We start from the raw sequence: 16,308 nt of genomic DNA on the forward strand, positions 1-16,308 counted from the left end.
GATTCCAGGCACATATGGTGGCACCGGGGTTTGCTGGCACTGCCACCTCTCCGGAGCGCAGCGCCCGCGCCGCCGCAAGGCCGAGGCTGCGGGGATGCAAAGGGACAGGCAGGGGACGGTCACTGACACAGCTCTGCCTCTAATGATGTGGAGAAACCACCAATGCTGAGAGTTCCAGAGCACAAACCCCAGAGATATCAGGAGTGCTGAAAAAAAAATACCTCCTGACAAAGAGGTCAGGAGGATATTGGTTCTGAGCATGGCTTGGATTTCGCGGTGTGCTTCCTTAAGCATGTTTAAGTTCTTGTAAGGTCAGAGCTTTGCTGAATATTTCTATTTATTATTTGTGTTTTGCTAGTTGCTATGTACTGCAGTTGTAGTACAGGACCTGTTGGGCTGGTGGTGTTTGAATGTGAGAGAAAAATGAGAGTATGTTTGAGGAACGTATTTGGAGTGTACTTAACCCTACATTATCTCTGCCCTGGAGCTTGCACGGAGTAAATTTTATGGGAAATTAACTTTTCTGAGCTTACTTAGCCAATATTTGAGTGTGTATTTATGGTATTTTTTTAAACTGAAGAGGCAGAACTCCCCTTTGTGATTCTTTGTCCCAGGAGACACTTACAGAAACTGAGTCACAGGGGTTTGAGAAACCCAGACTGAGGAGCTGGGACTTCAGTGATGCTTCCTGGTGTGCTGGAGAGACTGATGGGGAAACTGTGGCCACTCTTGCAGACATACAAAGTTAAAGAAATCACCACTTTCCAGCTGGGAAGGAATTTCTCCTGTGTATTGCCCAAGTGCTGTTAGGTGCTGCACATCCTAATGCTGCTCACCTCACCTTTTCTCTAACCCTGCAATCCCAATGAATTTAGGAAAAACCCCAGTGGATAAATGCTTCAGCTTTCTGCAGGTGAAATGGCATAGCTTGATGTCAATCCTTCTGCCACCAGGACTGTGATTCTGTTTGCAATTACATCTGCACCTCTACAGCACTGGGGAGCAAGGTCAGAGGGAGATCTCCTGTGCCCTGTGATCTTTGCAACACGCCCCAAAACCACCCAGAAACTTCCAGCAATGAAAAATGCTGTTGTAGCATTGCTTGGTTTCACCAGATCCTGCCCCACGGGTGACATGTCCCAGACAATAAAAGAGCTGGCTTTGGTTATAAAGCTGCTCCTCTTTAGGATCCTGGGTGCCTGGGCACCGACTCATCTCAAGCTGACAGCTGGCGTCAATGACTATTTCAGACACTTATGCCTTGGGTACACAAAGATGCAGCACTTTTGTTTTTCAGGTCTACTTCCCCTCACATCTATCCATCTTAACAGTGATGTTATTTCTGGCCTTCGTTGTTTTGTTTCTGCTTTCAGCAAATAACAGAAGAGAAAGGTCTGTGACAATTTTAGGAAGCTTTATAGAAGGAGGTTATTGATGGCTGCTACTTCTTCCACAGGCACTTGGAGAAATCCTTGAAATGATGTTTGCTGGCGTTGTGAAACGAATTATTACTATGGTAACAGCTGCTGAAATGTTGCAGGAAAGTTTAGCTCTACTTTTCCTTTTTTTTTTTGTTTGCATGCTGACATGAAATCTTGTAGCCTTATTGCCAAGATGGTGGCATATTCATTATGCAGCTCAAAAAAAGGGAAAGGAGCAAGCTCGTCAAAATCTTCATATTCATGATCTGAACAGCAGCAGAAATAAACACCCTTCTACCTAAATAAACTAAGAATTGGGGAAGAAGGATCTATACACATCGACTGGAGGAATCTTATTTTAAATGCTAGTGATTTTTTAAATTAAAGTATTATTTCATGCTGGATTGATATCCCAGTTCTACAGTTACAACTGTGCCTGAGCTAAAAAATAAATTGCCTTTACAGTATAATTTTCATCTTTTTCCCAGCAGGGCCAAATCTGCTGTTTGGTCTGTGGGTAAGAAGTAGAGAAAGAAGAGCTGAATGCTCTGCCTGCACATTCTGGGGCTGATTTGGCACAAAAAGTCACGTCCTCCTTGCTGGAATAAATGGCCCTAAATTATGGGAAGTGTAAATATCTGCATGACCACACAAGAGACAAGAAAGTAAGCACTGGGCCTCTGAGTGTAGAACTCTCAGTTTAGTATCACAGTGGACACTGAAGGACACCAAGTGTGGAAGTTCAAAACAAAAGCTAATAACATTTTATTGCAGCCTTTCTTAAGTGGAAAGAAAGGGTTTCCTCATTCAGTTCTGGCATGTAAAAGATGAGGGCATTGAAGAGCCCCCAGTGGCTGACGGTGGAGGTGGACACAAATAAGTAAAAGGGCTGTCTTCAACATCCAGATGTATTGTCCATCATGGATAGACCCCAGCCCTGGCAACTCATCCTGTTGTAGGGGTGAAAGGAACCTTGGCAAGCCAGTTAATTTATCCACTGTGAAGCAGAGTCTGCACTTGTGTACATCCTCTGGACTCGGGAAAATTCAGCACTGACTCAGTTATGAAAGTAGCTTGAGAAATATGGAGCTGTTTTTCCTTATGAGATTGGAGAAACTTTGTAATGAAAAAAATGTACCCACTGTGCTGGATACATTGCAAGCTCTGCACAGTGGTTTTCACTGCTCATTCTGAAAGAGAAGTGGAATCCAAGTGAAGGGCAGGAGCTCTTTTTAGCACACAGATTGCTGATGCTGGTGCTCATGACCAAAGGAAGATGCCAGTCTCTTAGGTTTTCTCCAGGACACTTGACTTATTATATATTGTGTTGCAGGAAACAAACTCATGCATCTGAACAAGGTGGAACGTCACAGTCTGTGTGGGTTTTAAAACTCAAGGGTAGGGCCAGTCCCAATGTTGCTGGTGATACCAACCCAGGAGCCTTTGTCCAGGTGTTACTAGCCTTGGACCCCCAGAGTTTGGGACCACATGCAACCCTTTCATCTCCAGGCTGTGTTATCACTTGCAGAGCTGCTGTGGGAGTGTAAAATCTGCCATGTGTAGTGCAATGACAGTTCAGCTTCTTCACTTTCCTTATTTTTACTGGTATTTTTGGATTAAGACAATGTCAGGGAGGTGGTATTGAAGACACAACAACCTCATGAGAACTGAGGGCAGCTCTGACTGTAGTCAGTGTGAGCACAGTCCTGCTGCTTAACCATGGATGTGGGGAAAAGCCTGCAAAGGCACATGGTTTAAGGATCTAAACCTAAGTTTGAGATAGAGATTACTCATGGCAATGAGAGAGGCAAACTGGAGTCTGCTCCCCAGAGTGCTCTCCTGGAGTGTTTCTGGGATTGTCCGGGCAAGCTCATGCACAACTTTAAATCTTGTGAAGCTCAGCCTTGCTTCAGTGGCCTGGTCCTGATGTGTTAAAAAGTTATTGAGGTGTTTTATCATTTAACTTCTCTCTGAAATTCCAGCCAGACTTACTGTATATGCAAGTACCAGACAGGTAAAAGCTTTCATCTCAAGGAATAACTTCTCCTCTGTCCTTTCCATTCCAAAATCCCATCTTTAGTGTGTTTTTTTAAGTTATGCCTTTTGTGATGGTTAAGGTGATGGGCTTTGTTCTAAGCACAATAACTTAGAAATATTTGATTGTATATGACCCTAGCAAACTTTGGGAAATTACTGCCAGCTTTGTTCCATTATTTGGGATCTTAGTCCTTCTGCAGCAGCACAGCAAGTAATTTTGCTTTGTGTGGCAAAGGCTGCTTGGGGCTGTCTGGCTACTTCTAATTTAAGCAATGGATTGAGGAACTTTGTGCCTGGAAAATGAAAAATTACAAGTGGATCAGACAGTGAGAGGAAAAGTGGGTTTGTGTTTGCAAACACCCACTCAGCCACAAAGCACTGGCACCAGAGAAGTTTTTTGGCAAATCCTGAATCTTATCCTCTATAAATCTGTGGCAATTAGGAGCAACTCCAGTGAATTGAATGGGATTATTAATGTAAATAGAGATGAGAACATATTTATGCTTCTGTGCAACTAGACTTAGCAGGGAGTGGTTCCTGAACAAAATGAAAAGATTCAGGTTTGAATGCATTTTAACTAGCCTCTCCATCACTTCTGCCCCTTTAAATCCAAAGTAAAATGTTGCATGGAGTGCTTTCATAAATAATTTACTTTCTGCCTGACACCAGTCAGGGAGGCATAAAGCTTTCTGTGTGTGCATACTGCTTCCAGAGCTCAGCAGTAACTAGATCTGAATTTAAAACAAAAAATCTGAAGACTTTTGTTTTTCTATGAGGATGGAAGAAGTTCAGGGACTTTGAAAGAGTCAATTCAGGCCCCACCACATCAGACACTCTCTGTGGTGTTTGAAAAAGCACTGTTCATTCATCCTGATGGCCCACATGGGAGAGGGATGACGTGAGGAGTACTGCCCTTGTGGTTAAGGAACTGGGTGGAACTCCTGGGATTTTGGTTCAAGCCTCTGCTCTGCTCTAGGTGACGTTGGCCAGACACAATTCACTCCTGTACTGAGGTTTCCAGGCTACTTCCAAACAGGCTGGGCAGCAGAATAGCTGCATTGATATGCTGTGTTCAGGAAAGATACCTGCAGCCCACTGGGGCTTAGCTAACACAACGGGTGTGGCTTGTTTTCCCAAGTGACCTTGCAAAATTGCTAAATTTCCACTTTTCAGAGGGAGAGTCATTACTTGGCAAGTTGTGGAGTTGGGAGGTGTTTTTCCAGAAGACTTTTATGACCTTGGGCAAAGCACTTAGGCAGAAATTTAGTGAAGTATTAAAGCATTTCAGTCCTATTGAGGGCTTATCTCTGGTTCATTTCAGTGGGATTTAGGGTTCCACTTCCTACTTAAGTACCTAAATCTTTTTGTGATCTATAAAAATCTTAAAGTTTCTCTTTGGAAAAGAAGAGAATAATAAAATATCTTGTCTCACAGGGGTGTTTTGAGAAGAAATTAAGGATTGTGAAAAAAACAAAAAAAAATTGACTATGAGGCTATGTAGATGCGATAGAGAGAATGATCACGTATTCCCTAAAACAAATCCTGGAATACGTGCTTGGCATGAGTGTTGTACAAGTGTTTTCATGCTGGCAAGAGCACCCAGCCCATAGTGCACAAAGCTCATTCTGTAATTTACAGCAAACCTCTGGAAAAATATTTCTTTCACTTAAAAAAACTCAAAAAAACTCTGCCTGTGGCATGGCATCTGGAACATGCTTAGCAAGCAGCAGGAGTGTTTTATAATTCATCAAAAAGGCCACACAGATAATGAGACAAGGTTCCTCGCCGTAGCTAAATATTTCTTCCCAATGTTTCTTCAAAATAAAAAGTACCCAGGCAGTGGGCGTGGGGAAACCTCTCTCCAGCCCCGGGTCTGTGTGTCCCAGGCAGGAGCAGTGCCCAGAGCTGTACTTGTGTCTGGGGGCACCATCTGTCCCCCCCTCTAGGGATGCTCCAGCACAAAGCACCAAACCATAAACCTCTCCTGCCTGGCTCTGGCATGGAATTTGGGCTAAAGTGCCCGAGCTGAGGCTAAATGAGTTTCAAAAAGCTGTCAGAGCTGTCTTGGGAGCTCTGCTGCTGCCCTCTGCCACCACCACACTTTCATCTGGGCTGGGGTGGGGGAGTTTCCTGGCTCCAGACAGACACAGAAATTGTTGTAAGAGAGGGCAAACTGGGTTTGGGCTGTTTTGTTTCTAGATGACACTGTGGACAGGGCTGAGCCGAGCCTGCCTGTAGCCCTGGGGAAAGAAAATGTCTGTGGGAAATGATGCTTTCGCTTGGCACCATTTCCAGTGGGAATCAGTGAGGATTTCAAAGATGTTTGCCCTGATGTGCTAAAGCTTAGCTTAAAAAAACACAGAGATGAAAGGGCAGCCTCCTCTGGCGCACGCTGAGATGTGACAGGCAGAGTGGCTGCTGCTGCACTGAGCTGTAATGAGCTGCTGTAAGGGGAGTCACAAGCACTGAAAAGTCAAATGAACAGGAACCACTGTGTGCAGGGTGATTCCAGCGGTGCCAGGGCTGCCTGTGCCTTCAGTCCCTGCTCCTTTGTATGGCTCTGTAATCCCACGGGGCTGGGGTGGCTCTCAGGTGTCTGGGGAGAGGCAGAGGGAGAACTGCTGCACCACACAGGTTTGCTCTGCATTTTGACCACCTTCCCTCCCTGTGTTTGTTCGGTTTTTTCTTTGACTTTAAATGTAAACTGCAGAGGCTTTGATACTGTAAGAGAAGAGCAAAGTGAGGATCCTGTACTCCACTGGAAAGCTGTTAGGTTATTTCTTAGTCTTACATCTGTCTTTTCCAGTCTGCTGTAAGCTGTAATGCAGGGATAGGGAATTTTCCATCATGTTGTGTGAATCTGTGAGGGTTGTGAGGCTCTGTAATTCTGCAAACTTTTAGAAGCACAATTTCTTTGTGAGGTTCTGTGTCTCTGTTCTCCCACCTGTATTATGGCAAACTTGTAGGTAAGTGTGTGTTTATATCAATGAATCCATGTGTTCCTTCTTCCTTTTCTCCTGTTTAGTTCCATGAATCTGTCAGAAATCAGTGAGAAAGACCAGGAAACTGCTCCATCCTTCTGTCTGTGGGATACAATGTCAAATGGAAGAGGAAACAGAACAGTGGAGAGTGTGAGGGGATGGAAGTGCTTCTACCTGCTCGTCCTTCCCTGCATAAGCTCTGCATCTAATTGCAAACTAAGAATGAGAGAAGCAACATTACAGAGGTGTGTATGAGGTGCTAATAGTTGTAAGCAGAGGTTTCCCTCTCTCCTCCTTCAGTTTGGAGCATGCCTTATGGTCTCAATAACACTGACTGAGAGATGTGCACTCCTGCCTTGGGGAGGATAAATGGGTCTCAGCGATTAGGAATGGAACTACCTTCATCTCTGGGGTAAGCAACCAAACTAACTGTACACAGTGGGGATGTAGGAGTTACTGTGGCAATAACCTGTTGAGTCATCCTTTTTTATTGTACAATTATTTGTGTTTCAGGTCTGATGCCTAAATAATGTGCAATGCTGAAACCTTGCAAAAAAAGGAAATGAATGCAGAGAGCATTGCTTCACATGGCAGAATGTCCCTGCTGAATAAAATCTATAGCTATTTCCCTTAAGCTCTAGTTAATAAGGTTCAGAAAATGATGGCTGGACTCCTCAGAGGCTGACATCTGAGTGTGGTTCAGAGGAGCAGCCCGAAGTTCAGAGACTTCTCTGAAGCCTCTCTCATCCATTTGAATGTCATAGGGTCTTTAAACCCGGGCTGAAAACCCTGTGAGGACACACTTCTCAGGTACCCCCCGGAGCACAGAGGTGCAAAGGCGCTCAGAACTCCTGCCATTTCAAGCCTGGAAACAGAAGTTTGGGGTGTACTGGTAATAGGCAGAGATTTAGGGTGGAGGAGGATCTTAATGACTGGTTTCAAACAATGGAAAATCTCACCTTTGTTTAAAGTATGGAGTGTGTAAGGCTTCTTAATAAAAAATCAGGGAGGGCTTTGGACCTGTCCCTATTTACTCGATGTTCATCTGGCTTGTTACATATCCTGTCTAGTGCAAGATTGGTTATCACAGCCCAGCCCAGTGCCAGCACCCTAACACAAAGACAGAACACACTCCCATGTTTCAACTGCTGGGGTTTCTCTAGGAGCTCAAATAGCATGGGCACATCCCTCAGCACACAGAGCCCCAGGGCACAGTGCTTTTACAGACTGAGAAACAGGCAGGGCCCTCCTGCAGGGCAGCAACATCCACGCCCCTTGGATGTGGTGCACACATGCCTGCAGGATGTGACCTGGTCACACACAGATCTAGGCTGTGGCTTTCCACAAGGCAGCACCCTTAGGAGGCATGGCAGGTTTCCATAACAGATCCAATTTCAGTAGGAACCCTCTATTCTGAAGAGAAATACTCTTTTTTGTGTGTGAGAGAGAGCGAGCGAACAAACAAGCCACACAGAGCCTAGCAGCTCTGGATTTCTGGATTGCATTCCTCAGCACAAGAGCTGGCAGCCTGTCAAGGATAGTCTTAAAGTATGCACATATATTTTTGCAAATTGGATGCTAAGTGTCTTAGCAGAAACCTGGTACAAATGGGAGATGTTCCAATCAAAAGTCAACATGCTGCTGATCCAGCTCATCACAGTACCTTGCCCTTGAGGAGCAAACTCTTTGAAGTACCTGGCTCACATGAGATGACAGATAAAGGAATCGGAGGGGGGGATTGGGACCACTACTTGTTAACTCATGTGCCTCTGAAGCTGCCATGCTTCCTGCACCAGCCCTGCAGCTCACTGTTCAGAATACCTGCCTTATACTCTTTTCCATCCCAGGTTTACCTCCAGTCTCCTGTCCTTGGGGTCCTTTGACATCAGTGTGAGTTTTGAAAAATCTTTGTCTGAAACATAATTTAGGCTATTTAGAAATTGTGTGACCACAATTGTGTGACTATGTGTCAGATCTGCAAATGTTGTCTGGGGCTTTGAAAAGAAGGAGCGAGGAGGAAGTGTAAGAAAATCCTTGACTTGGGTTTAAACAATGATGACTAAGGGTTGGCTGTGCAGGAGTTTCCTGTGCAGTGAGGTAGGTTTAGAAGTGAAGTGCTTTACTTAGCTTCCTCTTCCATCTGCAGTGTCTGGATCTATCCATCCCAGAGGTTTCTGAGGTAGGAGCATGGCTGAGTTTTCCAGGGACAAGAGAGTGGCACCTGAGATGCTGCTAACGGAGACCTTGAGCAGGGTGTACACAAAACTGGAAATTTGTATTCTTGCTTGGAGGTCTGTATTATTTGTGGTATTGCTGAAATATCTGTGTTCTTTAGAATATTAGAACAGAGGCTGGGAGAGTTCACCTGCAGTGCTTATGGAGTGGTCAGAGACAGGTGGAACATGCCCCTTTATCATATGATCCATACACATGTGTGATCCATACATACATATGCACATCTCTACAGATAGACAGTAAACACATATGTGTTTACTGAATATCTCTAGAGCTTTGTATTCTGACATCTTTGCTGCTTGCCATGAGTTACTGCAGATCTTCCAAATACCTGAGATTGTACAGGTAGTCTGACAAACATTTTTAATAACTTGTCATAAAAGTCCAAAAAGGACAAAGAACTGTAAAGGTCCATTCAAAATAAGTGAAATTCTGCAGTTCTGGTTTTTTATTTCATAAAAGCCATCTTGATAAGCAGGAAAGTAGAAGAACAACTTTCCAAAGCAGACGTAGGGTTGTTCCTGGCAGGACCTCTCCGGCTTTGTTGGCTTTCAGGACTGCCCCTGGCCTTACCTTCTCTCTGGGCTTCTGTAAATGTCCATGCACTATTGACATAATTTTGTGATAAAAGTGCACTTTCCTCTCAATCCACTAAAACAAAGCCTCTTTTTTGTTTTGTTTTCTTGTCAGATTGTCTATATGACATTCATCTTCCAGGTTGTGACATTAAATGCTGTATTCAGGTATTAGAGAAAGGAGGATCATGTCAGCAGCAGCTATCAGTACTTCAGCTTTCAGAACGTTTTGAGGGTTCTCAGGCAAACTGAATTCAAGGTGTTGGAATGTGAGGACATGTTGTTTTCCTCCCTTCCCTCATGGTGTGTCTGACTCTTGCAGAGCTCCAGAGCTCATCCTCCTTGAATCCATGGAAGGAAGGTGAGGAGTTGTTTCAGTGCACCTTCCTGGATCCTCGGTGCACTCTTGAAGGCTCTTTGATTGCAGAGTTATTTCCTCTCAGAGCTGATGTGATTCTCTCTGTGCAACAATAAAACTTAACAATCTTTCTTCCCTTTCAAGAGAAAGGAAACAATTTTAAAAGATATGTAGCCACATATATCCCCAACATTTCTGGGCTAAAAAAAATATATCACATTTAAACTGTTGTGGGTTTGGCTCTGCAGGCTTTCCCGCATCTGAACAATGTAGTGTCATGCTCCAAAACTTCATGACTTGTAAGATTCAGTGCTGGGTTGGTAACTTATATGTTGTATTTTTTGGAAAGCTGCAGTGTGTATATCATTGGAAAGAGAAAATACTTATTTGTCCTCTGATACTGAGCACTGATTAGTAGCCATGTCATATCTGAATTAGAAATATTTTAAATTGTGACACTCACCAGCATATAAAAAGTGTATTAGATTGTCTTAGAATGCTTTTATGGCTCCATGTGAGTAATTCGACAGATGGTACAAAGGCTCTTGGTTATAATCTTAAAGGAATGTAAAAAATTGTCTTGTTTAAAATAAGAAAGTAAATTCTCAGAAAATCCTACAACAGTTTTACAAGTGTGCTATGTGCTGCATAGATAAAGGAGTGAATGTGAATCCTTAATGCCATGCCTGCCTTAACTCAAGTAAAATCTCATGAAAGTAGTAATGTTGTCCCACATGTACACTGATAAAACATTTGCATTCCATGGCTCTGTACCTGTCTTGAAGATCAATGTGCATATGCAGGTACAGGCCGTGTTCAGAGAGTACATGAGTTAGGGAAACATATCCAGCTGCTGTGAAATCAGGCTAAATTTGCAGCACAAATTAGGTGGAAATTTTCCAGATTTGTATTTAAAACCAGCATACTCAAGAGCTTTGGAACTAAACAAGCCCCATCTGTTTTAAAAATTATACAGCACTATCAACCAGCCTCAGTATACATCAAAATTTGGGATGTTGTTTAAGAAACAGCAATTTCTCGGGTAGAAAGAAGATTTCGAAAAAATTATTTTGTACGTCTCTTCTTGAAGCAGTTGATAAAATGCACTCATTGCCTAAAAGAATATACTAAGTTTTCATGTTAATTGTGAACTATTTCCAAGTCTGATTCTCTGATGGAAGTGTTCAATCACACCTTATGGCTGAGCTGTATTAACTGGTAGATGGCTCTCTCTGGCACCAGCCAAGCTGCAGTTGGTGCTGAATGGCAATTTCCAGTGATATGTGTATTTTCCACTGTCTGTGCATTATGTAACTCTTCTTCCTGGGACACATTTATGGACACAAGGAGGAGAAGGTGGTCAGGAGCAGTCAGCTCCTGACAGACTGAGGAAACAGGCCTGCCTGACCTGATTGCCTTCAGTGATGAACCAACAGCATTTGTGGGTGGGTGAGGAACCTGCCTGTCATTTACCTTGACCTCAGCAAGGCTTTCATCAGTCTCCTAGATAATCCTCTGTGCAGTGTGGGACATTGCATTCTGGATGGACAGAGAACTCAACAGATGGACAGAGAACTCAAAGAACTGGATAACTTAGCTTGTTGTGTTGATCCCAGGCACACTCATAGGCACGTAACAAGTGCAGTACTCCAGTATCTGCTGGGACCTGTCCTGTTTGTGACCTTTACCAGTGACCTGGAGGAGGGGATGGAGCATGCTTTTGTCAAGTTTTCAGGTGACACCAATTTCCAGGTGCTATCTGTCTGTATCTTGAGGGCACACCTGCCATTCAGAGGGACTGAAAGGCCAGCAGGAGCTATACAAAACTCAATAAAGATCAATACAAACTCTTCATCTGGGAAGAAAAAGCCCTGTAACAGTAAAGGCTCCAAAAGGCAGAGGCAGATTCTTCACTGAAATTGGTGAAAGGATCAGAGACAGCAGATGTAAACTGTACAAGAGAGATTCATACTGAGTGCAAGGAAAACTGTTTTCCCCAGGATGATGCTCAAGCAGTAGAGCAGGCTGCCAGAAGGGCTGTGAAGTTTCCATTCTTGGAAACTTTTAGGACCTGACTGGACAAAGCTCTGAACCACCTGGTCTGACCTCAGGCTGGCACTGCTTTGAGCAGCAGGTTGCACATGGAGATTTCCTGGGCTGCCCTCCAACCTGAATTATCCTCTGTGATCCTCTAAGAGTTGAACAGTTGGGATTGAATATTTTTTAGGCTTGCAGGTGATGTAAACCAGACCTGACCACAGGGGAGTCTGACCTACATATATTAGCCTGGGATTTGGTATTTCAAGTCTGGGATATAACAGGAGATGCAGCTCTGTAAAATGACAAACCTGTACATTTATTGACTGACTCTAACAGGCCTGCTCAGCTCTGTTTTCTTCAAAGTATCTCTGCTGGCTCAAACACTGGAATGTGTTACTGGAACAAACAGCAGAATAGTGGCCACTCATCTGGGGTTTGCTGAGGGACATCTGTATGTTCATTTTATCCAGGAGACACTATTGCCTGAATTGATGGTAGATTTGCTGTTCTAGCAAGAGAGGGAAGAAAACAGAAAAGTTGACTCGAAGTTCCTGTAAACAATTAGTAGGGAGTAGACCAGGATGTGAACTGAGAGCACATCAGCTAACGCCCTGGATTCCTCTGTGTGAAGCAGTTAACTTCACTCAGAAGGTGCAGCAAGGCCTGGACTGGTGCTCCTCTGCAGGTTCAGTTGACAGCAGATGCTACAGATGCAGGTTTTCCTCAGTGCTCCTGTGCCAGAGGCTGCCGGCCCTTTCTCTTTGGTTGCAGAAGGGGTTTGCCCGAGCACGGACTCCTTTGGTCAGGCAACAAACTGGCCGTGAGCTGGTCCCAGGGGACTGGGGATATGGATTAGGGAATGCTCCCGTGGGCTCGGTGTGGCAGATCCAGTGCAGGGGCAGGAGCCAGCAGCATCTCACATGGAGGAGCATCTGCCTGAAAAACGAGTGCCGAGGAAGAGATGAGCTGTGAATTCACACCCCTCTCACTGCTCACTGGCTTTGTGGCTTCCAGAGGGTGATTAGGTTGCTGTGTCACTGCCAGGGAACAATGGCACCCACCCACCTTTTCTGAAAACTCCCTATTATGTTGTACACAGGCCTTGATTATCGTTGTCTTCTTCACTGACTCTTAAGAGTATGAATGTTTTACAAAAGCACAGATGTTACCCAGAAAATTCCAAAGTTGTAGAATTGCCTCATACTTATAATGCTTTTAGCTACACTTTGATATTTCCCTGAAGGATGCAATGCCTTCTTACATCTCTTTCTGGACAGAAAGTCCCTTTGTAATGTCCTTATACTGCAGATTTTTGTTTCTTCTTATGTTTTTTAATTTAAAAGGTTGCTTTGGGAGTTGTTTTACCTTACGTGACAGTCAGTCCCCAGGAATTATTTCACTTTTACATAATGTGCACATCTGCGTTCTGTCTGTGGCGTGAAAACCAGCAGAATGCTGGCTGTTAATAACAACCACATATCCACTGCTTTCCTTTGCCCCTGTGACCCTCCCCAAAGCCATTGCAATTCATCATCTTATAGTAACTCCAAACGCCCAGCGTGCAAAGGGTGAATTCCTGACAATTAAGCGTGGCTGTGAATGTCCTCATTGCCCCTTCTGTCCTCAAGAGTTCTGTACTCTAGAGGACAGTTTCAGTTCACCTGTCACCAAACTGTGACCACCTCTGCAATGGGCATGGCAAGAACTGAACAGGCTCCATTTGATCAAAAATAAGCCCTAAGGGTGGAATCTCTTGATGATGATTTGTGGCAGACATTTGCCTGTCCTGCAATGACATGGGAGTATAGCTTCTTAAATCACAGGACTGTCAGCAGCTGCAAACATCTGCAGATGTGGGATCTGTAATCTCTCCTCTCAGACCTTAACATTGCTGCCTAATCTCTTCTATTTGTGGCTACAGTTTTGTTTTTATTTTATTTTTTATAGGAGTCACTTAAAAACGACCGCAGGAAGAAATCACTGTACATTTCTAATTTGAATGGCAGTAGATATTGCAGGAATAAATGTATGTGCCTGTATGTGAGTATCATACACACATACACACACACACATATATATATTTGTAAATAAAAATACAGGGAGCTCTAATGCAAACATTACCACACAAACATTACCACACACTGTGAAGTTAAACGAAGGCAACAGATATGGAGGCATGGGAAGGAGGTGTTGATTTTCAGGTGGTACAATAATGAACAGTGCCTTGGTGTCCTGGTGGTGACACCTGTGAGGGCCCAACACATGCCTCAAGGACAACACACCCAGAGAGGTGCAGTCCCTCCCTATCAAAGAGCTCATTGTTTTGGAACTGAGGATTTCCTTTACTGATCAAAGAGCTACCTTTGATAAATTAGTTTTGAAATAAACGAATTTCCAAGTTCTTATTTTTCACTTTTCTTAGGGGAAATATTTCAAAAGCCTTTTGATCTTTGGTGATAGGCATTTAGTAAAAGGCAGGTACACTTTTAGAGAAAGAACCCTGGAAGTCTTGTTGTAAAGGGTAACGTGTGTCAGAAAACATCCAGAACATGTTCAGCAGGTCTATTGGCTTCAGCAGACCCCTGCACACTCACAGAGTTGCTCTTGTGCTCATTCTTTAACAGGATCAACAGTTTTAAAAGGTAAAATCAGGCTGCTGGTCTGTGAAAAAAAGGGCAATATCTACTGCAAAGGTCAGAAAATATTAATGTGGCATCTTACACTCACAGAGTACAGGCAGCACAAATCTCTACAAATAGGCATCCTGCTGGTAACCAATTGAAATGTAGGAGGTAGTTAATGTCTTTCAATTGTAAGTGTCATTTGATCCCCAGGGAGACATTTAATGGATGGTATTTTCCTACTGAGAGTCCTGTCTTTTCTTTCTGTAGTTCATTAGTAATAGTTCAGGGTCTTCATGTTAATAAAAAATGTATGCACTGCTTACCTGATTTTTCACATTTCACATACTGTATTAGGAAAATTGATGTTGTTCCTATAGAATTAAATAGAATACTTTACCTTAAATTATATGGTGTCTTCCTGTCTGCAAGCAGGTTTCCCCCACTACTTATTAACAAGCCAAAGAGAAGGAAAGAACAGAACAGAGAAGATAACAGTACTCGAATAAAATAATGGCTATTTGCAAATCAACTTGCTGTGAAAGTTTACCCCCTCCCCATCCAAGCTGTGTGGTCTGGATTGGTCTTGAGGATCCTTCAGAATGCAGGTCCTGTCTGAGGTGTCTATGGGAAATGGATGCCTCACTTCTGCTGTGGAGGTGGAACTGTGATATGAAACACTCATTTACTGAGTATTAGTAATTTTATCCATAAGTGGAACCTTGCAGTTGTTTGACAGGGTAGAGCATTAATATCCTACTGCCATTGAAGGGGAAAAAATCACTCAAAGAACTCAAAGTTCCACAAGTAGAGCTATGTGGAGTTATTTCAGGTTCAAAACTCAAGTGATTTCTCTCCAAGTGTTTCCCTGGTTGCTCAGGGACACTATACTGACCCATCTCTCTTCCCCAGGATCAGGGGCTGGCATGCATTTTCTGGTACCATCTTGGGTGACTGCTGTCATGCTTTCACAATGTTTTAACTCAAATTTACTTTCTGGTAATCTTTAGGAACTTCCCAATAAGTAGATAATTTTGTAACAGAAATATCTTACTTTAATGGTCTGACTAAATACAAAAAACCACTCTAATGTGCGAATATAGAGCCTCCCAGGAACAGTTCTGTGTTGAATTTCTGTGTGTTCAGCTCAGAAGTGCAACTCTATCTACATTTGTGGCTGCAGTGTTCCTGCATGGGGCACTTGTCTGGGATGGCAGAGAACAGGCCATGCTCCTGTAATAAACCAGTCCCCTGTGACCCATGAAAATACTCTGGATTGATTACAAGTGAATCCATTGAGGGCAGAAAAAATCTGATAGTGGCTCAAAAGTGCTCTTTTGCTTTAGACATGGGCTCTGCAGCTGCAGGAGCTCACTGCACGTGTTCAGTGTGGTCCTGAGCACTGGGTTCTTGTGCTGAAGCGAGGCTGCTCACCTTTCCATTGGGCACTTTCCACCACCACAAGGAGTTACTCCTCCTGTGTTTGCACTTACACTCGTGTCTGAGTGCTCTGCTGGAGCAGAATCAAGCGACCAGTTTCAATATTGACTTGTTTTTGTAAAGTTGAGCATGTTGTGTTTTGTTACATCGCTCGCAGTGGTGAGAGAAATCCATTAAACTTGAAGTTAATTAGTATGGGAAGACTGTAATTTATCGAGATTGCCTGAATGGAAGTAAGGGCATTGCTATTTAATTAGCAAGTGCATTTAGATTTTTAGACTATTTTTCCTTTTTGATTTTATTCAAAGTGTCTTGAATATAATGAAAGAAGACTAGATTAAGGACAGGCGACTGAAAAGACATTAAAAACCTATGGCATAATATTAATTTTTTGCTAGTAAGTGCATACTTTTGATCAGATAAGAGAACCTTTATTGCTGTGGTCTATTCTCATTTTGTATCTTAATTATGCCTGAAAAGATTCCTTAAATGACAAAGTCCTAATTTATATTACCACAAAGGACCAATCTTACAGAGTTATTAAACCAGAACGTGCCTGATTGTTGCTTCTTCTGCTTCCCTGTTCCTGAGACTTTCCAC

The 16,308-nt window shown here is 43.3% G+C and overlaps 1 long non-coding RNA gene across 1 annotated transcript in view; it reads left to right on the forward strand.

Annotated features, from left to right (window-relative positions):
- LOC134559337 (uncharacterized) overlaps window positions 1–16,308 on the forward strand; it is a 26,878-nt gene continuing 10,570 nt past the window's right edge. Inside the window, exons 1-2 of the long non-coding RNA XR_010082502.1 lie at window positions 1–311; window positions 6,484–6,684. This is a non-coding gene — a long non-coding RNA (uncharacterized LOC134559337). The remainder of the gene's footprint in view (window positions 312–6,483; window positions 6,685–16,308) is intronic.

Source organism: Prinia subflava, chromosome 17 (assembly GCF_021018805.1).
Source record: "Prinia subflava isolate CZ2003 ecotype Zambia chromosome 17, Cam_Psub_1.2, whole genome shotgun sequence".
In the NCBI taxonomy this organism is placed as follows: domain Eukaryota; kingdom Metazoa; phylum Chordata; class Aves; order Passeriformes; family Cisticolidae; genus Prinia; species Prinia subflava.